Source organism: Schistocerca cancellata, chromosome 10 (genome assembly GCF_023864275.1).
Source record: "Schistocerca cancellata isolate TAMUIC-IGC-003103 chromosome 10, iqSchCanc2.1, whole genome shotgun sequence".
NCBI classification, from domain to species: Eukaryota; Metazoa; Arthropoda; class Insecta; order Orthoptera; family Acrididae; genus Schistocerca; species Schistocerca cancellata.
In genome coordinates, this window is record NC_064635.1 from 113,836,224 (window position 1) to 113,858,882 (window position 22,659).

General features: G+C 39.7%; 1 protein-coding gene across 4 annotated transcripts in view; it reads left to right on the forward strand.

Moving 5' to 3' along the window:
• The first annotated feature begins 1,489 nt into the window (after window positions 1-1,489).
• LOC126106467 (ankyrin repeat and protein kinase domain-containing protein 1-like) overlaps window positions 1,490-22,659 on the forward strand; it is a 206,086-nt gene continuing 184,916 nt past the window's right edge. For 3 of the 4 annotated variants that reach the window (XM_049912751.1, XM_049912753.1, XM_049912754.1), the window contains exon 1: window positions 1,490-1,725. The gene's annotated coding sequence lies outside the window, so the exon portion shown is untranslated. Of the gene's footprint in view, window positions 1,849-22,659 lie in introns of all 4 variants that reach the window. The other variant, XM_049912752.1, reaches the window with a different exon arrangement.

Here is a 22,659-nt window from a genome sequence, read left to right on the forward strand (position 1 = left end):
AGGTAATCGAGATCTGTCGATTATTCTGCAGGTTTCCCATCTGACTTCCTCTGCTTCATCCTTTGGAAGCCCTCGTATTGCTTCTTCCATGCAACAGATAATGTCCCGTTTCGGGATCGTTCTGGGAACAGGGGCGAAATTCATTCTTTTTTCGAGGATATGATTGTGGCAGCGTCCAGTTCTTTTCCAGTTATTACAGTTTCGTTACATTGCAGCTAGAACCCGTGTAAATTCATTTAGGTGATAAGGGAGGTTGATCCCTATGGATCCCCCCCCCCCCCCCTCTCCTCTTGGCTATGTCCTTGATATTGACAGACAGAGTTGTTAGATGTCCTCCTGAGGGATAGCGTTGCAAATTCTGCCCAACTGGCGCGTTAGATTATCAAAATTCCGAGATGGTTGGAGGGTCCTGCCCATAATACTCCAAACATTCTCAGTTGGAGAGGAATCCGGCGACCTTGCTGGCCAAGGTAGGGTTTGGCAAGGACAAAGACAAGCAGTAGAAACACTCGCCTAAGGCCGCCTTTATCTGGGGAGAAGGGGGTCTGCAGTAGCCTCACCTAGCTCTCAGGGGAAAAAAAATATATTGTAGGCAGATGTGTTTCTTTCGAGAAAATGATTTAAATGCCGGTACTGCGCAGGTTTTTAACGGAGTCAGACTTGGAAATGTTTTATGGCTACTTACAGGTTACCATTCATCTTCCAAAATATTAAAAATAGTCCACACGTTCAGTTCTAGCCCTCCCCCTACAAACTCTTGTTTGGGCGCCATTGTGCCCGTCATCATGCATCGTGAGTTTTTACTGCTAGTTTTCGCACTTGTAAAACTCTACCTTGGCCAGCAAGATCGCCGGATCCCTCCCCAATTGAGAACGTCTGGAACAATATGGACAAGACCCTCCACCCACCTCTAGATTTTGACATTTTAACGCGCTGATTGGACAAAATTTGGCATGATATCCCTCAATAAGTCCGCCAACAATCTATCGATGCCAAGCAGAATAACTACTAGCGTAAGGGCCAGACGTGGACCAATTCGTTATTGACTTGCTCAATTTGTGAAACTCTTCATCTTGATTAAATCATGCAATTTTTCTGAAACTGTAATCATTTGTTTGTTTGTACATGTACATCAAATCTGCTGGTTTTTCCGCCCCATTCGGATAATTCATTCGTGGTGTGTCCTTTTTTTTTCCTTATTTGGAATAAATTTTTCAGGGCGTTTTCAGTAAAGTCCTTCATTACCGTAAAGTGTGAAAGTCGTAAAAACTGCAAAAACGGCATAGGCTGATGTGAAGGCTGTGACAATGTCCACAAGATTAAAAACCCCATTAATTTACAAACAATTTTGAATTTCGCGCGGAATGAATCAAATAACTGCTTGGCCTAACAACGTAAGCTGTCACCGTCTGCCACCAAGAAGCGCTACGAGCTGCAAACCCGAAGTGAGGCGAACACAACCGATTGGCTGATAGATCGTTACCGGGATTTGACGTCCCTAGACAAAAGTAACAATATATACAGATATAGGCTCTCTACCTGTCATTGTTCGTGAAGTGCAATATCTGTTGCAGCAACGGTGGTAAACATGTTTGTTTACATACAAAAGAACATATTTAGTCGGAAAACGTGTCCTGCATGACAGCTGTGGTCCCAAGAATTGATTTCGTAGAACTGAACTATTAGTTCTTGAAACAAAAGGAACTACACGATTAAAAGTCTAAGGTACTAAAGCTGCTTGACACAGTGTGCGCTGGCAGTTGTAAAATCCAGATAAAGTTTCACGGCAGTAGATGATATTATACCAGTCAGGAAAGTAATAGCTTACATTTCCGCTGTTGTTGCCAGGTACAGTATGTTATCATCTGTCATAAGGTTCGACCACACAATGCATTTTTCTGTTCAACTTTGCGGATGTATGTGGTATGCATGATTGCCCCGTCAAATCTTTGATAATAATTTAAGCAACTGCTTTTTCTGTATATATGTGCAATTCTTTTATTGGTTCCTGTTATTTGCGGCTGCTACAGTAAACCACGGTTTTTTACTTATAGCGGGATGAAAAATTTCGCAATATAGAAATATAAAACATTGTCGAGTGCTTTAACTTCCTGAACTAGTAGTGCTACATTGCAAACACCATGCAATTTTTTTTAAGTGATGTTCCTAAGAGAAAGGTTTTACCGATGAATTTAATACTTCGTAGTAATTCAAAGCAACTGACACAGCCGCCCACTCAAGTTTCTGCCCATAATGAATATTATAAAATTAGCTTCTCCATGTTGTGTTTTACGCAATTAAGTATCCCATCCCGTCATAATTGCTATTTAACTGGAGTGAATAGTTTGCACAATCAATGTTCTGCTTGACTGAATCTCCCATTGCGGGATAACGGAAGCGTCTGATTCCACCCATTGCTTTGACCAGTGACGTCATCAGTATGGCGGAAACGACCATTCACAACTCCCATACCGATCCTATGATGTCATCACGTAACCATGACAACAAACACTAAAATAGATCGAAAAACCATCAAACAGAAATTCCTCCGAAAATATTATGAAACTAACGGGACAAGCGGGGGAAATTGGGGGTTTTTGGGTGAGGACAAACTAAATATAAACACACGCCACTAAATCAAACGACAAAAAAACACTAAAACAACAAGACTCCACAACCTTCCCAAATTCCACTACACACAAAATCCACTGGAATCGATCACTTCCCTTGACCTAGGTAGGTTAACAGCAACTACCGATACCACACTATAAATCTCAATTCGCCATCACCACAGTTAATCCTACCACAAAGTACCTAAAAAATAAAAATTGGAATCGAACATTTCCCTTGACCTATATAGGTCAACAGCAACTAGCGATACCACATTATAAATCTCAAAACACCACACTTAATCCTACCACCAAAAAAAAAAAAAAAAAAAAACCAATATTGGCATCGAACACTTCCCTCAAACTGTTATCCTTACAACATCTCCACATATAGCCGTCCCCGGTCTGAGAGGCCGGTATTTTAGTAAACCTCATTTCTTCACGACACACTGAATACTTCACGACTTCAGCCAACAGGCTGAATAGCTGAAGAAATTTTATTAGAGACAACGTATGGTCCCCCATCTTCGCCGACAACCGAAAACTGTTGACCTTGTCATTCATATCCGTACCTACCAAAGACATAAACAAAGAAATTTACCAAAATACACACACGACAAGCAGATAAAACTATAATAACGTCGACCTAACAAAACCAAAATAGTTAACTCACTGAAAAATGTTCTGCTGAAAGCACAGTCACCACACCAATACCGCAACAATATTGGAATCAAACACTTCCCTTGATCTATATAGGTCAACATCAACTACCGATACCACAATATAAATCTCAAAAATTTTCACTGCCACCACACTTAATCTTACCACAAAAAAAAACCTAGAAAATCAAAATTGGGGTCGAACACTTGCCTTGACCTGAGACACAGGAACTTTAGTAAGCCTCATTTGTTCACGACACACTGAACATTTCACGACTACAGCCAGCAGGCTGAATAGCTGAAGAAATTTTATTAGAGACAACGCACTGTCCCCCATCATCGCCAACAACTGAAACCTGTTGACCTTGTCAGTCATATCCATACCTACCAAAGACATAAACAGAGCAATTTACATGACAAATGGAAAAAAACTACAATAACATCGACATAACAAAACGAAAATAGTTAACTCACTGAAAAATATTCCGCTGAAAGCACAGCCACCACCAATACCACACACGTGCAATGCTACCACGCAAATGAACCCCATACGCCACATAATACGCTACCCATAAATACACCACCAGAGAGAACCACTGACTGCAACAATATTGGAATCGAACAAAATTAGAATCGAACACTTCCCTTGACCTATATAGGTCAACATCACCGGAACTTTAGTAAGCCTCATTTCTTCATGACTCACTGAACATTTCACGACTTCAGCCAACAGGCTGAATAGGTTAAGAAATTGTATTAGAGACAACGCACTGTCCCCCATCATCGCCGACAACCGAAACCTGTTGACCTTGTCAGTCGTATCCATACCTACCAAAGACATAAACAAAGCAATTTAACAAAATACACACACGACGAATGGAAAAAACCTACAATAACATCGACATAACAAAAACAAAATAGTTAACTCACCAAAAAAAACACCACACACATGCAATGCTACCATGCAAATGAACCCCATACACCACATAACACGCTACCCATAAACACACCACCAGAGAGAACCACTGACCACAACAATACGCCACCTATAAACATACCACACATGCAAACTAAACCAAAAACATCACCTAACGCACGACACACAAACACACCACCAGAGAGCACCACTGATCACATAAAAACGACACCTACAAACATGCCACTCTCACAAAGTAAGCATGACATGACATCACACACAACAACAATGGTCAAAGCCGACGAGTGGAATCAGAGTCTTCCGTTGAACCCCCATTCCACACTAGAAGATGGACTGATGAGCCAAAACATTATAACCACCTGCTTAATAGTATATGGCCCACTTGTGGAACACATCACAGTAACAATTCTGCATGGCATGTGTTCGACATGCCCTTCGTAGGTGTCCGGAAATATGTGGCATAAGCTGTCAACGCTCAAGTTACAGAGTTTCTATAAATTATAGGTTGGTGGTTGATGGGGTGGAGGTGGCACATAATGTTGCGCATGTCTTCCATTGGGTTCAGATAAGGCGAATTTGGTGCCAAAGACATCAACATGAGTTCATTACCATACGTTTGATAGCTATCACAGATCCTGTGGTAGCCCTGTCAGGTGCTTCCAGTGGCATAATTCTGCCCCTTCTGACTTATGTCTGTAGCACAGAGCTTGGTTTGATCGGCTGTTTGTCTGGATGAGTGCACATCTGAATGCAGCCATTGGCTCGGTGTAACAAGAACTGTCATTCATCCAGCCAGGCAACAAGTTTGTGCTGGGTTGTAGTAAAATCTCAATGATCCTCTGCCCACTGCATTCATAATTGACAATTTCATTGGGCCAGTCTGCAACACCGAGGATCCTTTTCCTGAGGATTCAATTTTTCAGAAATGTGTGCTGAACAGTGTGCTCTGGAACACTTATGCCTGCACCAGTATTGTACAACATTGTCAGATCTCTCACAGATTACCTCACCTACAGAGAAGGCAAGCCTCCGACTACCATATTCTGTGATGAGACATAGACATGCAGCACAGAATTTGGCATGATATTCCTCAATAAGTCAGCCAACAACTCTATCGATGCCAAGCAGAATAACTACTAGTGTAAGGGCCAGACGTGGACCAATTCGTTGTTGACTTGCTCAATTTGTGAAACTCTTCATCTTGATTAAATCATCCAATTTTTCTGAAACTGTAGTCATGCTTGTCACCTACTTGCGGTTTCACTGTCCTTCAGCATTCATGGATGCTCATGAGAGTAGCATGTGAACAACTGATCAGCTTGGCTACTTCTCAGGTGGTCATTCCCTGATGGCAGGCAGTACCATTTATGGCCTGTATTGTTACTAGAGTGATTCTCCAATTTATCTCTGCTTTCCTACACCCTTTCCTTACTGTGTCACAGGCCTGCAATGTCACCAGCTGGCATTTGCTCTCACTGTGGGTTGTGATCAGAATGTTTTGTCTCATCAGTGTATGTTATGCTGAAATTTTATGACTTAAAAATATGCACTACATTTGAATTTGAACTTGTATCTTGTATAGGTACTGACTTCACCTACTGAGTCATTCAGTCTGTCTTTATCCCCCCCCCCCCCTCCCACACACACACACACACACAAAAACCACCCTCTGTACCCTAATGGACTGAAAAATTTTGAAGAAAACTATCGAGACACGGCATAAAAGTTTTTTCTGTAGTGCTTTGAAAATGTCAGAGAGAGGACTTGTTGGGCTTGTGTACTGGACTGAACTATGAGGCATAGTCATATAGTCAGGTTGTTAGGATTGTTGCCCATGGAATATCAAGCATCTGGGCATTGGCTGCTGTACAGCACTTAGTTGTCTAATAATATATGGTCATATATCTAATATCAATGATCTTATATCATGTATATATTTCAGAGAATCTGTTCAATCAAATATACATTTATATGAAATAGAGAATGGATTATCGTCCTTCCGTACAGGGCATTGCGGTAATGCAGTGGCGAAAGTTGAGAACTTGTGCTGGACCAGGACTCAAACCTGGCCTACCTTAACCACTCTGACTATTTCCAACTTATTGCACGCTAAAATGCAGCATCCCTCAGGCATTAACCCCCACTCATATGTCTGACAGAACAGACACCACCCAAATATCTGTAAGTCTGATTGTTTGGGTGGGGATGCGCTACTATTATCCAAACTCCTACAGGAATCGATAATTTACAAGAAGGGGGTTAATGGATGAGGGACGCTGCATTGCAGCATGTGATAAGTTGGAAATCTCAGTCGATCAGGGACCATGTCCGGAAGGCCGATATGGTTAATTCAGCCGTGAAGCGGTAAATCCGGATTCGACTCCCAGTCTAGCACAAGTTGTCAGCTTTTGCCATTGCATTACTACATTGCCCTATGCGGCTGTAAGTCATTGAATTCCTACCCATCCCTTCCCTTTCATTACCTGTTCTCCACTTCATGTAAATCTTATATCATAATGTAACAAAAACAATCAATTTGTACCATAAACATAAACACCATTTCCGACCTGGACTGATTGTTTTTTCTTATACAGTTATCTGTCAGGAGATTTCATCACAGTGTACACAGTACTGTAGAGTGAAATATTTTTTTTTTTTTTTTTTTAAATAAATGGTGTGTCCCATAAATATGGGCCAGTTGGGAATGAGGAAAGGACTGTACCTACATATGATGTTGCTTGTGGAGGTTGGCTTAGTGGTCTCCAAGCCTTTGGAGAACACACCATTATGCATCATGCTTACATTGAAAATGTGTTTAGTGTGCATCTCAAAAGTCAAGGTGCATTTGAACCACAGAACAGTAAATTTCTTGAACAAATCTCTGAAGAGAATTTTGATATGGGGGTGCGTGGCTTACAAGGAACCTGAGAGAATATGATTCTAATGTGATTGAGAAGGTCCAAGAGACTTCAGTGGGCTACCTGAACAGCTTTCAGGGAGCACTGAGGACTGGAAAAACCCGGAAGTGGTTGTCTGTCTGTGTAGTGAAAGTATTAAGATTGCAGTAATACTTGTTCCATAGTTCATTAATACAACATCTGCAGTGATGTAGAACATATCTGTTTAACTTAAGTTTTTGATATGGTTATAATAGAAGGAAACATTCCATCAAGGAAAAATATACCTAAAAACAAAGATGATGTGACTTACCAAATGAAAGTGCTGGCAGGTCGACAGACACACAAACGAACACAAACATACACACAAAATTCAAGCTTTCGCAACAAACTGTTGCCTCATCAGGAAAGAGGGAAGGAGAGGGAAAGACGAAAGAATGTGGGTTTTAAGGGAGAGGGTAAGGAGTCATTCCAGTCCCGGGAGCGGAAAGACTTACCTTATGGGGAAAAAAGGATGGGTATACACTCGCGCACACACACACATATCCATCCACACATATACAGACACAAGCGTTTTTTTTTTTATACAGACACAAGCGGCTTGTGTCTGTATATGTGTGGATGGATATGTGTGTGTGTGCGCGAGTGTATACCCGTCCTTTTTTCCCCATAAGGTAAGTCTTTCCGCTCCCGGGACTGGAATGACTCCTTACCCTCTCCCTTAAAACCCACATCCTTTCGTCTTTCCCTCTCCTTCCCTCTTTCCTGATGAGGCAACAGTTTGTTGCGAAAGCTTGAATTTTGTGTGTATGTTTGTGTTCGTTTGTGTGTCTGTCGACCTGCCAGCACTTTCATTTGGTAAGTCACATCATCTTTGTTTTTAGGTATATTTTTCCTTCATGGAATGTTTCCTTCTATTATAACCATATCATTAATTTGAACCCAACAATTACGTTTGTTATTGTCGCCTTTGCATTTCGAAATCTATCCTGTCATCTTATTTCTCTTTTTTCTCTTTATTTTCTCTTTCTGTTTTTACCAGTAGTTTCACTTTGTATTCACCTTCCCCTTTTACCGTAATCTACTTTACAATTTTATCCCGCCTATATTTGCTCAACAATACGTAACCCACTTCCCAGCCATAACAAAAAAAAAAAAAAAAAAATTTTATTTTCCGCTTTCAACACTACCGCTGCTATAAAATCGACCGTTTCTAGTTCAATAACAGCTGCTTTCACGTATTTAACAACCATTTCGGCTAGTTCTAATAACTTTAACTTTATTTCCACTTCTGTTTAAAAAAACGCTTGTGTCTGTATATGTGTGGATGGATATGTGTGTGTGTGCGCGAGTGTATACCCGTCCTTTTTTCCCCATAAGGTAAGTCTTTCCGCTCCCGGGACTGGAATGACTCCTTACCCTCTCCCTTAAAACCCACATCCTTTCGTCTTTCCCTCTCCTTCCCTCTTTCCTGATGAGGCAACAGTTTGTTGCGAAAGCTTGAAATTTGTGTGTATGTTTGTGTTCGTTTGTGTGTCTGTCGACCTGCCAGCACTTTCATTTGGTAAGTCACATCATCTTTGTTTTTAGGTATATTTTTCCTTCATGGAATGTTTCCTTCTATTATAACCATATCATTAATTTGAACCCAACAATTACGTTTGTTATTGTCGCCTTTGCATTTCGAAATCTATCCTGTCGTCTTATTTCTCTTTTTTCTCTTTATTTTCTCTTTCTGTTTTTACCAGTAGTTTCACTTTGTATTCACCTTCCCCTTTTACCGTAATCTACTTTACAATTTTATCCCGCCTATATATGCTCAACAATACGTAACCCACTTCCCAACCATAACAAAAAAAAAATAAAATTATTTTCCGCTTTCAACACTACCGCTGCTATAAAATCCACCGTTTCTAGTTCAATAACAGCTGCTTTCACATATTTAACAACCATTTCGGCTAGTTCTAATAATTTTAACTTTATTTCCACTTCCGTTTAAAAAAAGGCTTGTGTCTGTATATGTGTGGATGGATATGTGTGTGTGTGCGCGAGTGTATACCCGTCCTTTTTTCCCCATAAGGTAAGTCTTTCCGCTCCCGGGACTGGAATGACTCCTTACCCTCTCCCTTAAAACCCACATCCTTTCGTCTTTCCCTCTCCTTCCCTCTTTCCTGATGAGGCAACAGTTTGTTGTGAAAGCTTGAATTTTGTGTGTATGTTTGTGTTCGTTTGTGTGTCTGTCGACCTGCCAGCACTTTCATTTGGTAAGTCACATCATCTTTGTTTTTAGGTATATTTTTCCTTCATGGAATGTTTCCTTTTATTATAACGATATCATTAATTTGAACCCAACAATTACGTTTGTTAATGTCGCCTTTGCATTTCGAAATCTATCCTGTCGTCTTATTTCTCTTTTTTCTCTTTATTTTCTCTTTCTGTTTTTACCAGTAGTTTCACTTTGTATTCACCTTCCCCTTTTACCGTAATCTACTTTACAATTTTATCCCGCCTATATTTGCTCAACAATATGTAACCCACTTCCCAGCCATAACAAAAAAAAAAAAAAAAATTTATTTTCCGCTTTCAACACTACCGCTGCTATGAAATCCACCGTTTCTAGTTCAATAACAGCTGCTTTCACGTATTTAACAACCATTTCGGCTAGTTCTAATAACTTTAACTTTATTTCCACTTCCGTTTAAAAAAACGCTTGTGTCTGTATATGTGTGGATGGATATGTGTGTGTGTGCGCGAGTGTATACCCGTCCTTTTTTCCCCATAAGGTAAGTCTTTCCGCTCCCGGGACTGGAATGACTCCTTACCCTCTCCCTAAAAACCCACATCCTTTCGTCTTTCCCTCTCCTTCCCTCTTTCCTGATGAGGCAACAGTTTGTTGCGAAAGCTTGAATTTTGTGTGTATGTTTGTGTTCGTTTGTGTGTCTGTCGACCTGCCAGCACTTTCATTTGGTAAGTCACATCATCTTTGTTTTTAGGTATAACTTAAGTTTTTATTATGCAAAATATATATGTTACCACTTCATATCTACAAAATCATCTGTTGAGTGGGAGTTGCTGTTCAGAGATTCTTTTAATTTGTTTTTAAATGTTGGTTGGCTATCTGTCAAACTTTTAATTCTATTTGGCAATTGACCAAAGATTTTTGTTGCAGCATATTTCTCCCCTTTCTGTGCCAACGTCAGATTTAACCCAGAATAGTGAAGATCATTCTTTCTTCTAGTGTTGTAGCTATGCACTTCATTGTTAATTTTGAATTGTGATGGGTTATTAATAACAAATGTTGTTGTTGTTGTCTTCAGTCCAGACTGGTTTGATGCAGCTCTCCATGCTACTCTATCCTGTGCAAGCTTCTTCATCTCCAAGTAACTGCTGCAACCTACATCCATCTGAATCTGCTTATTGTATTCATCTCTTGGTCTCCATCAAAGATTTTTACCTTCCACACTGCCCTCCAGTACTAAATTGGTGATTCATTGATGCCTCAGAACATGTCCTACTAAGTGATCCCTTCTTCTAATCAAGTTGTGCCACAAATTCCTCTTCACCCCAATTCTATTCAGTACCTCCTCATTAGTTATGTGACCTATTCATCTAATCTTCAGCATTCATCTGTAGCACCACATTTTGAAAGCTTCTATCCTTTTCTTGTCTAAACTATTTATTGTCCATGTTTCACATCCATACAAATACATTCAGAAAAGACTTCCTGACACTTAAATCTATACTTGAACTCAACAAATTTCTCTTCTTCAGAAATGCTTTCCTTGCTATTACCTGTCTACATTTTATATTGTCTCTACTTTGACCATCATCAGTTATTTTCCTCCCCAAATAGCAAAACTCATCAGTTACTATAAGTGTCTCATTTCCTGATTTAATTCCCTCAGCAGCACCCGATTTAAGTCAACTACATTCCATTATCCTCATTTTGCTGTTGTCAATGTTCATCTTATATGTTCCTTTAAAGACACTGTCCATTCTGTTCAACTGCTCTTCCATGTCCTTTACTGTCTCCGACAGAATTACAATGTCATCAGCAAACCTCAGAAGCTTTTATTTCTTCTCCATGGATTTTAATTCCTACTCTGAATTTTTCTTTTGTTTCCTATACTGCTTGCTCAGTATACAGATTGAATAACATACCCCACCACTGTTACCCTTTCATGCCCGTGGACTCTCATAACTGCCATCTGGTTTCTGTACAAATTGTAAATAGTCTTCCACTCCCAGTATTTGACACCTGCCACCTTAAGAATTTGAAAGAGAGTGCTCCTGTCAACATCATCAAAAGCTTAATCTTAGTCTACAAATGCTAGAAACATAGGTTTGGCTTTCCTTAACCTTCTAAGATCAAGTCGTAGGGTCAGTATTGCCTCACGTGTTCCAAATTTGTACATACATATATACATACATTACAAGTTACATTTGAAAGAGCAGCTGTCTCTACAGTTATAGTAATATTTCTCATCTTAGTAGCTTAATAAATAATTGGATGAACAGATGTATTTGAAAAAAAAAATAGTTAGCTACATTTTTAAATACTGGGTCCTCTTTACAGTACAAAATTACTTGTCAAGCAGCTCTACAACCTGCACTTCTACTTGTCATATAGCTAACAGAACTTTTCATTATTCTCGTATTATTTGTTGAAATAGTGACTAATGAGATATGTTTAAATTTTTGTTTGAACTCCCTGGGGTTCCCAATTCCTTGCATTGTTATACTGAAGATTGTTGACTAGGCCTACTTTTGTACCAGACTCATATTGTCATTCTGAACTGTAGACAAGGAGGCAAAGCCTCCATGGAAATTATTTTTGCATTGTGCTGATCACATTTCAGCTGAAACAGACTTTTTTTATTAGCAACAAAAACCTTTAATGAGCGGACGTATTTGGAAATGAATGGAAGAATTCCAAGACATCTAAAACGGTTTCTGCAAAATGCACTGTTATATTTGTTACACAATATTCTTACTGCTCACTTCTGCTGAGTAAAAATTTTGTTTAGTTAAGTTACACTGATTCAGAAGATAATTACACCAGACCACAGGCAGAGAAAATATGTAAAGTAAAACAACACACTTATCTCAAGCTCAACACACTGAGAGATACTTCTGAGAGCAAAACATGCTAAACTTATCTTCTTGAGTAGTTTATCTATGTGTTGACTGCTTTTTAATGTGTCATCCAGCTGGAAACCAAGGAATGTTACATAGGGTGTTTCATTTAGTGTATGATCATTCTCATGTGCCACAAGAAAGAGTAACATAGGGTTGTATGTAGCAAATCTATGATGTAATTCAATTTGTACATTGAGCAGCATGTGAAGGAAATAAAGGAGAAATTTGTGAAGAAAATCACAATTCACGGGAAACAAATAAATACTGTGAAGTTCACCAATGACATTTTAATTCTGTCAGAAACAGAAAAGGCCTTTGAACAGCAGTTGAATGCCATGGATTGTATCTTGAAAAGAACATTGGCAAAGTAAAACAAATACAGTAAAATGTAGTCAAACAAGACAATGTTTAGGGAATTAGATTAGGAAAATTTATACTAAAAGTACAAGACAAGTTACGTTTTTTTTGTAGCAAAATAACTACTGACAGCAGAAATACAGACAATATAAAAAGGAGAAATTTATTCCTGAAATTCAACATAACTACAATAGGTGTAGATGTACTGCCTAAAGCGACATAAAAATTTGTGCTGGACTGGGATTCGAACCTGGATTTCCTAATTCCAGTATTTGAAATTGTAGTTTGTCATCAAATGTAAATATATACAATAGAAAGATAGGCATATGACAAAAATAATGACAACAGTCTATGATTTGTCTTTGTTTCAATTTGAAAACATGCACAGGAATCACAAGATGTGAGTGTGGGTAGATGAATTAATAATCTGATGGAAGACACAGATATGTGTGTGACATGTGGAAGTTTGGGTCTGTCCAGGGACTAGTTTGGATAGCCTAAGTGGTAAGGCAACTACTTTAGATGAGTGGAAATCTGGGTTTGAGTCCCAGTCTGACAAAAATTACATTTGTTGCTTTAGGTAATACATCTGTATTTACTACAGTTGAGTTGAATTTCAAGAACGAATTTCAGTAGTTCAAAATGTAGTTCATAATCAACTATAAACAAAATGCAAAGTTGCAATAGCAATCAAAGTTTTACAGAAAAAAGAAATTCGGTAACATATAATTTAAAGTAAGGAAGTCTTTTCTGAAAGTAGTTGCATGCTGTGTAGCTTTACAAGGGGGTTAGGTGTGAATGATAAATAGTCTAGATGAGAAGAGACTAGAGGCATTTGAATTGTGGTGCAGCAGAAGAATACTGAGAATTAGAGGGTAGATCTGGTAACTAAAGAAGAGGCGCTGACTTCAATTGGAGGAGAAAATAAATTGGTGTAACAATGACAGTAAATGAAAGTGTAGGTTTATAACCCTACCACTACTATTGTAATTTAGTATGCTTTTACTTAAATAACAGAAAACCCTGTCTGTATGTTGCCATGTATAACGCTCTTACTAAATTTAGTTTAGCTTCCAAATAAAGTACACTATGGGAGGATAGTTTTAATAAGAAAAGCTAATCATTAGGGTTACTCTTTTTTACAAGATTTGACCTTATGCATAAGTAAATAAGACTATTCAATTCTTTTCCTACGATCTTACCCAGCGGTTAGAAAGAAATGCAGTATGAATAGTATTATATTGAAGCTAGGACAATTCAGTTCCAAGTTCATTTAGTGGTTTAAAATATGTACTAATGATTGCCAGCCTGTCCAGGCAATGAAAAAGTGAAGTATTGGAAAAACAGAAATATGAATTTTGCCTACTTTCTTACTACTGTTCAAGTTGCTTCTTCAAATAAATATTACTCCACATAAACAATGTTTGTGCAGGCACAGGAATTATTTGACTACTACATCCTTATACATTGCATTTTTAAAAGAGAAAAAGCCCAGTAGATAACTTCAAAGAACCTAAAAAAATTGGTCAGGGGGGCCTTTAGAAAAGCACTTTTCACAACAAACAAACTTAAATACTAAACTACTTAGATACTGAAGCACATACTTTTTATACTGCACATTTCACTTCAAGAAAACCTCTTTCTTACTGGAATTTACTTTCAAAAGATATTACTCTCATTATTTACACAAAAACAATTTAAATAGTGCCTCTTTATATTAACTTGGCACTTCTTAAGTGTATAAAACAGGGTACTCAGATTAATCAAACTCCAGGAAGGAACCCTATATGCACTATTTGATCAAAAGTATCTGGAATTCAATATGGTGTTGGCCCACCCTTAGCCTTGATTGATGGCTTCCAGTCTCGCAGGCATATGTTCAGTCAGGTGCTGGAAGGTTTCTTGGGGAGTGGCAGCCCATTCTTCATGGAGTGCTGCACTGAGGAGAGGTATCGATGCCAGTCGGTGAGGAATGGCACAAAGTTGGTGTTCCAAAACACTCCAAAGGTGTTCTGTAGGATTCAGGTCAGGACTCTGTGCAGGACAGTCCATTACAGGGGTGTTATTGTCATGTAATCACTCTGCCACAGGCCGTGTGTTATGAACAGGTGCTCGACCATGTTGAAAGATGCAGTCATCGTCCTTGAATTGCCCGTCAACAGCAGGAAGCAAGAAGGTGCTTAAAACATCAATGTAGGCCTTTGCTGTGATAGTGCCATGCAAAACAACAAGAAGTGTGAAAAACATGACCACAGCATAACACCACTGCCTCCGAATTTTACTGTTGGCACTACACATGCTGGCAGATGATGTTCACCGGGCATTCGCCATACCCATATCCTGCCACTGGATCGCCACATTGTGTACTGTGATTTGTAACTCCACACATTATTTTTCCACTGTTCAAGCATCCAGTGTTCACGCTACTTATACCAGGCGAGGCGTCGTTTGGCATTTACTGGCATGACGTGTGGCTTATGAGCAGTCGCTCCAACATGAAATCCAAGTTTTCTCACCTCCAGCCTAACTGTCATAATACTTGCAGCGGATCCTGATGCAGTTTGGAATTCCTGTGTGATGGCATGATAGATGTCTGTGTTTTACACATTACGACCCTCTTCAAGTGTTGGCAGTCTCTGTCAGTCAACGGATGAGGTCGGCCTGTATGCTTTTGTGCTGTACGTGTCCCTTCACACTTCCAATTTACTATCACATTGAAAACAGTGGACCTAGGAATGTTTATGTGTGTGGAAATTCCGCGTACAGACGTATGACGCAAGTAACGTCCAATCACCTGACCATGTTCGAAGTCCGCGAGTTCCGCGGAGTGCCCCATTCTGCTCTCTCACAATGTCTAATGACTACTGAGGTCACTGATATGGAGTAGTACCTGGCAGTAGGTGGCAGCAAAATGCACCTAATGTGGATAACGTACGTTTTTGGGGGTGTTCGGATACTTTTGATCACATAGTGTAGGTGTATGATTAGGATGAAATAACAGGGTGAACTAGTTTCTTTAAAGTTTAAGAATGATTATTTACTAATAAAACACAGTTCAAATTAATGGTTCATGCTGTACAAAAGTGAATACCAAAAAAATCTTATCCAGTGGTTGTAGGCTTGGGTGTGGCGAACAATTGTAGCAGCTTGCTGTGTGGGCTCAATTTCTCTACTTGACGTCATTCATTTTTACAAACAGTAGCCCAACAAGTTGCAGCTATGCCATAAACAGTTTGCAGTCTTTGTCCGAAGCAATTTTGTGCAAATTTGCAGGAAAAGTTTCTCCTGCTCCACAAGGCTGTTGCCTAAATCACTGCTGCCTACAGACTGTGTGACTGACTTCCCATGCTTGCTGTCTTAGGATGTCAATTCGCCATTACCACCTTTTCCACTCCCCAGAGCCACTTTTGTTTCAAACAAAAGCACATTGGCTTTTGCATAACACCTATTTCTTACAGTGTTCCTAAGTGTGACCATTTCTTACAATTGTCAAATTTACATCATCATGAACAGTTTATGCACACAAATATTTTTATATACAAAATGTCATCAGAAAATTATTTAATGTAATAAACAGTTTACAAAGTAGTTTACATACATCACTCAGATACAATGCAAAGAACTTCAGCCTCCAGTATAGCACACTTTACTTTATATATACAGAAAATTTAGTATCAATATGTGAAAATTTTAAAGCAAAAAATTATAAAAAATTTAGATGAGCCATTAACAAATGGTGTAATAGGTTGATAGGACTTTTTCTGAAGCATCTAGAAATTTAATTTGATAATGAAGGAAAGTGCAGGGGGTAAAAATTGTAGAGGGAGACGGCGGCTTGAATACAGTAAGGAGGTTCAAATAGGTATAAGGTGCTGTTGTTATACTGCAGAACTGTAGAGAGACACACACACACAGGATAGACTAGCATGGAGGACTGCATGGAACTTGTGTTTCGACTGAAGACCACAACACTGACAGTGCACCTTGTGTGCGATACTGAGTTACTAGCACAGTGCAGGCTATTTTATTTTATGCCACTTTGGAAGATGATGTGTTAGTTTTGCTGCCTTATTGAGAAGCTTCTCATTTAGCCTCGCAAGGCTGAGTAAACTCCAGCACAGACCTCTCTATTTTTGGAAAATCTTAGACGGTTATGAGGGATAGAACCTTAACCTCTGCTGTTGTAGCCAGTGATGCTAACTGCTGGATTACTGAGATGAGCATTTCTGATAATTGTGTAACATGCTATTTTTCAACCTTTTTAAATTTGAGCATAGTAATGCAAGTGGCTGAGGCAAATAACGTGTTTCACTTAACTTAAAGGATGATTATTTTTGTGCACTGAAGAAGCAGTTGATCGTTACTCCACCTCAGTAATAAGGGCAACTCATTCTGTATCTTTCTTTCTTATTGTGGGATCTATGTAACACAAACTGTGACTTAATGAATGACTAGTGTTGTGAACAGACTATTTCTCACCATTATGAATTGATTTGCAGAGTGGCTCATAAAAAATTGACCACAGCTTGTTTAGCTGTCAAACATTTATTGAACTCATTATTGTTGAGACATATACAAGTGTGTTTATATATTTATTTTTGAGATTGAGGAAATTTCTACAGACTGTGTCGAAAGAACAACGTGTCTATTATTAGTGCGACACCTGTGTTATAAATATGGAAGATCCTGCAACAATAAAAATGCACATACTATGAATATTATTTTGTGCAATGACTGCTTTCAAACATTTGTTCATTTTCGGTTTGAATGGCTCACTCATCGTATTGTTTGATGAGGCCACTATCTTGGCTGGTTCACTTCTTGTATGATGTGAAGAAAATTATATTTTAGAATTGGTGTAAGCATATTTTTGCAGATATTGGTCACACAAAACAAGTGGTTGTTTGGAATCTGTCATGACAGAAAAATAAAGAGCTTTTTATTGTGCAGAATCTTTTTGCAGAACTGTAAAGCCGTATGTGCACTACCAAAATGAGCCCAGGGTGTAGAATTAAAGTGGAACCCATTCAAAATGCAAGTGTTATTGGTTGGTTATTCTAGGCTCATTAGCCTGAAATATTGGGAACCTATACCATCTTTAACCGTTAATGGCACAAATATAAACTTCTCTCTTTCAGCAAAGAGTCTAGGATTAATAATAGATGGAAATCTGAATTGGACTGACCACATAACTGCAGTGTGCAAGAAGGCTTCAGCATCTTTCCATGCCCCGCAAAAATATAAAAAAGCTTTTCCCTCATGATCTGAAAAACAAATGTCTGCAAACACTTAGACTTCCAATTATTGGTTACAGTGACATTATCCTCCAAGGCCTTTCAAAGGAAACCTCATGGGCCTGGAACTGGTTATGAATATCTGTGTTCATTATGTCTGTGATGTTTGACTCTTTGATCATATTTCACCATCATACGCACAGCTATCCTGGCTGCATACAGCCAGGTGCACAGATTTCCATACTGTCTGTCTGCTCCATTTCCTTACCAGTGTACACTGCCCCAATATTTCTCCTCGACTTTAACACTCTTGTCTGAACAACATGGAGAAAAACCCGTTCCCATCAGAGCAAAATCCTTTTTGTCCCACTCCATCATTCAGCCACTTTCTTGAAGTCCTTCTCAGTAGTAAGCACCCAACTTGGGAATAACCTCCAGCATTATATTAGAGAACTGAATAACCTCCAGCTTCAGACAGCAGTTAATGATATATCTCCAAAGCAAGAATAATGATTAGTATTGTCTTTGTATGCATTCATTACCCTTGTACATCCTTCTTTCCAACCAGGTCTTCATTTCCTAGTATTCTTAGCTGGTGAAGTCCCATTAAAATTCCTTTCCCCAGAACGCACAAGTCTTTTTATATCTGCCATTATCAGTATTGTTAGTATTGTCATTATTATTATTATTATTATTATTATTACTGATACTACTGTCATCACTATTAGTGATAGCAGTAGTACAAGTTCTACCAGTATTAACTTCATTAGTTCGTAGTCAGTATCATTTACTCACATTGTCACTATAGAGACGAAAATCATTTTAATACTATTTGTCATATTAAAATTGTCAATTCTTGGGTAACTATAATGTAAAAAAGGTAGTGTAGGTGTGAAACCCTTGTCTGAAGTCAGAGAGGGCCTCATGGCTCTAATCAGATTATGTTAAATAAATAAATAGATACAGTAAAGTTTATATTAGCATGTTCTACCTATGTCAGCCAGTGAGTCACTACAGTACTTATAGAATTGATCTCTCGTTTTGGATAAGTGAATTTTAAATGCCCTTCTGTTACAAAATGCTTCTCCTCAGAAGAAAAGGCAGTTTGTAACAAAGGATTTATTACCAACGAGATGATCACAGTAAGCAGTTTGTGCTACACAGATGTGCCTAGTCAAAGAAGACTGGTTATAGAACCAGTCATATTGTGACACCAAATAGAGTCCCAGACCATAGCTGCAGTCAGATTTAAATATCTGGATGTTACTACAGTTTTGAAGTATGTGCCAGTGAACATGGTTCTCTACTGAAATTCTGTGGGACTGACAGATTTATACTGGATGGCTGCACATTGAATGGACTATGTGATCCTTCCTGCTGTTTCAGCGGTTGCTGTAAGTTCAGATAGTGACAGGGTCACAGATACTCGTGCTTACCATCAGACTGCATCTCCGAGGCTATTGTGGCAATATCTGTGCCAGTCTTGCTCTCAGTCTACACATCCATATCTGTAATGTTAGGTACTTTATTCCTTCCCACTTGAAATTGACACATACAGACTTTACTGACTCCCTTTGTGCCAGGACTGTTTTGATGGGGGTTGTTACATTTTATTAGCCAGTGTTAGGGAGGGAGGAGCCATCTCAATCTCCACTGTAGGTGTTGGAGAACTCTGCTGATGAACTAGGTCCAGATCGTGCAGCTGCAGCTCTGACAGGTCACAAGGCGTAGCAGACCCTACTGAATCACAGCCTCGGCTACTGCGATGTCATAAGCTGCTGTTGCCTTGGTACAGACTGGGCCAAATGTAGTAGGTGGTAATCTTGATTTGCTAGAGTTGTTTAGCTGGGGATGTCTAGAGCCACCATATAAAAGGTTGGCTACTGTAACTGAGTGCTGCTGGCAACGCCTGCTGATATCAGATTTGTAATGAACCTAGAATGGGCGTTTGGCATGCTGGCCAATGTCTGGAGTTGTGACTCTGGGGTCCCCTGGGGTGATGGAAGGGAGCGCAGGGTGGAGGGCAGCCTGTTAAACTCACCATCAGTTCGCACCTTCGGGCACCTGCCGACTGGAGCAAATGTGGACTCGGCTATAAGTAACATCACATGGCATCCATTTGATCTGCCTCTGTTAAATCATCTGGGTGCAGTAACAGGCAAGAGTTGACAACAGTATGGGAATTCACAGCCTTAAAGTCACCACACAACCAGGTAGACCCAACAGTTATTTTACCACAACTAGCAAAGATGACTGAGAACTAATTGTAATAGGTCTTATTTCATTCTTTTCTTCCATCATGTCAAGTTCATCTTTTTTGGATTCACATGAGATCATGAGATGTACCAATAGTACAAAGGCACACGAACCGGGGCTTTGCTGATGGGGACACTTTTGTATGCACTGCCGGCAGTGTCCTCCTTTTTTTTTTTTTTTTTTCCCCCCCTCCAGAACTTATCTCAGGTAAGAAAAATTCTACAAATGAAACACTGGAAAATCCATGATGGAATGTAACGATATTATGAGAAGGAAAGTTGCTACTCACCATATAGTGGAGATGCTGAGTCGCAGATAGGCACAACGAAAAGACTTTCACACTTAAATCTTTCGGCCTTTGTCAACAACAGACACATATATGTGCGCACACACATACACACACTCATGCAAACGCATCTCACTCACACAACTACGGTCTGAGGCAACTACGAGCAGCAGCACCAGTGCATGATGGGAGTGGCAAGTTGGTGGGGGTAAGGTGGAGGCTGGGGTGGGGAGGGGGAGGGATAATATGGTGGGGATGGCGGACAGTCAAGTGCTGCAGGTTATGTGAAGAGGAGGGGAGATGTGGGGAGGGGTGGTGGTGGGGGAAAGTAGTGGAAAAGGAGAGAAATAAAGTAAAAATAAATAAATAAAAATAAAAAGACTGTGTGTGGTGGTGGAATGACAGCTGTGCAGTACTGGAGTGGGAGCAAGGAAGGGGCTGGATGGGTGAGGACAGCGACTAACAAAGGTTGAGGCCAAGAGGGTTATGGGAACGTAGGACATATTGCAGCGAATGTTCCCACCTGTGCAATTCTGAAAAGCTGGTGGGAAAGATCCTTATGGCACAGGCTATGAACCAGTCATTGAAATGAAGGACATCATGTTTGGCCGCACGTTCAGCCCCAGCCTCCTCCTTACCCCCACCCAGTCGCCACTCCCATCATGCACTGGTGCTGCTGCTCGCAGTGTGGTTTCAGTTGCCTGAGACTGCAGTCGTGTGTGTGAGTTGCATTTTCTTGAGTGTGTGTTTGTGTGCGTATGTGTGTCTGTTGTTGACAAAGGCCATTGGCTGAAAGCTTTAAGTGTGAATGTCTTTTTGTTGTGCCTATTTGCGACTCAGCATCTCCGCTATATGATGAATAGCATCTTTCCCTCTGAGCTGTTAGTTACACTACCAGAACACCCCCCCCCCCTTCCTCCAGTTTAAAGTCTCCCACGTATAAAACAGCTCCAGACTTGTTAGTGTGTTAAGTATTTGATGTTAAACATGTTAGTTTAGAAAAGGTTTGAAACTACTTTCAAAGTTTTTGAAAGTCGCTAAGTGCTCATTGTCAAACACTGGATGAGTATAGTCTGGGTCATTTGGACTTGGTTTTAAGCAAAAGCTAATTTTTCATGCATTTCAGTGTTAATGACATCATTTCTCTTGAAGATGTCATGCAATGATCCTTTCTTAACTTATGGCCACTTTGACACGAGCCACTGGGAGGTGCTTCTCTGCTGTGCACAGAGCCTTCACATGGTGCTGCACATTGTGGTGCTACTGGAAAAAGGAGCAATTCCTTTGTCATTGTGCTGTGTTTTGATCTTCCACTGCTGCTGTGCCACCATGATTCACTTCCGTCTTGGTGCCTGATGAGCTGGAATGCTCACTTTTTACTTCTCTTATTGAATAAGAAAATAAAAAAAAAAAAAGGTAACTGAAAAGTAAATCCTGGGTGCTACCACTTCTCGAAGGAAGAGTTGTGAAAGGTTTACTATAAAGCCAGTCAATTTATCCAACTATCTGGCAGCTACAAATGGTAAACATATACATGTCATCAAGGCACCTGAATGTGGGTCATTTCATTAAAAAAAAATTCTTCGTATTGTTGCTGGCCATGTGTGATTGTCACCACAGACTCATGTTCATTGACCTTTGAACAAATAGATGATTGCCAAATTGATCTGTATTCAAGAATTGGTTACTTCATAAGAAGTTAATTACCAATGAAACTAAATGTGCTCAAAGCAGGCAGTTGTATAAAGGCTTTGATTGCTTTCTCCTTGTAATCATTGGTGATTAAGGTTTCGGTATGTCAGCTTTCTTACTGCATTAATAGAGAGACAGTTTCCTTCCAAAGAGCTTTCAGATAGGAGGAAATGTGACACTCGCCAGTCATCATCTTCACTGAAGAACATTTGCCTCCAACGACAGATTGAAACTGTAATTTTCTGCAGTTTATCTGAATGTTTGTCACACTCTATGTTGCATATCAATGGATGTTTTTTAGCTTCACAGATGAAATGCTTTTTATTGACTTCCATCTCTAGCTAATGGTATGACCTATATGTCCAGCTGTATTAGCAAAAAACAGTGGACAGCAATGCCAATCCGTCACAAGCTGACTGTTAACAAGCAGCAAAAGTCGCTGCATGGCCAGGCAGCAGCAGCACTGAGTGGTGTCATATGAACGCTTCCAGTGGAAGCAATGTTCTTCCTGCAGTGGCCCAGTGGTGCTTCTGCGATAGCCCGCCACTGAGCACCACAGAAGTGTGGTGGCACTGCACGTCTGAAAATGCCAA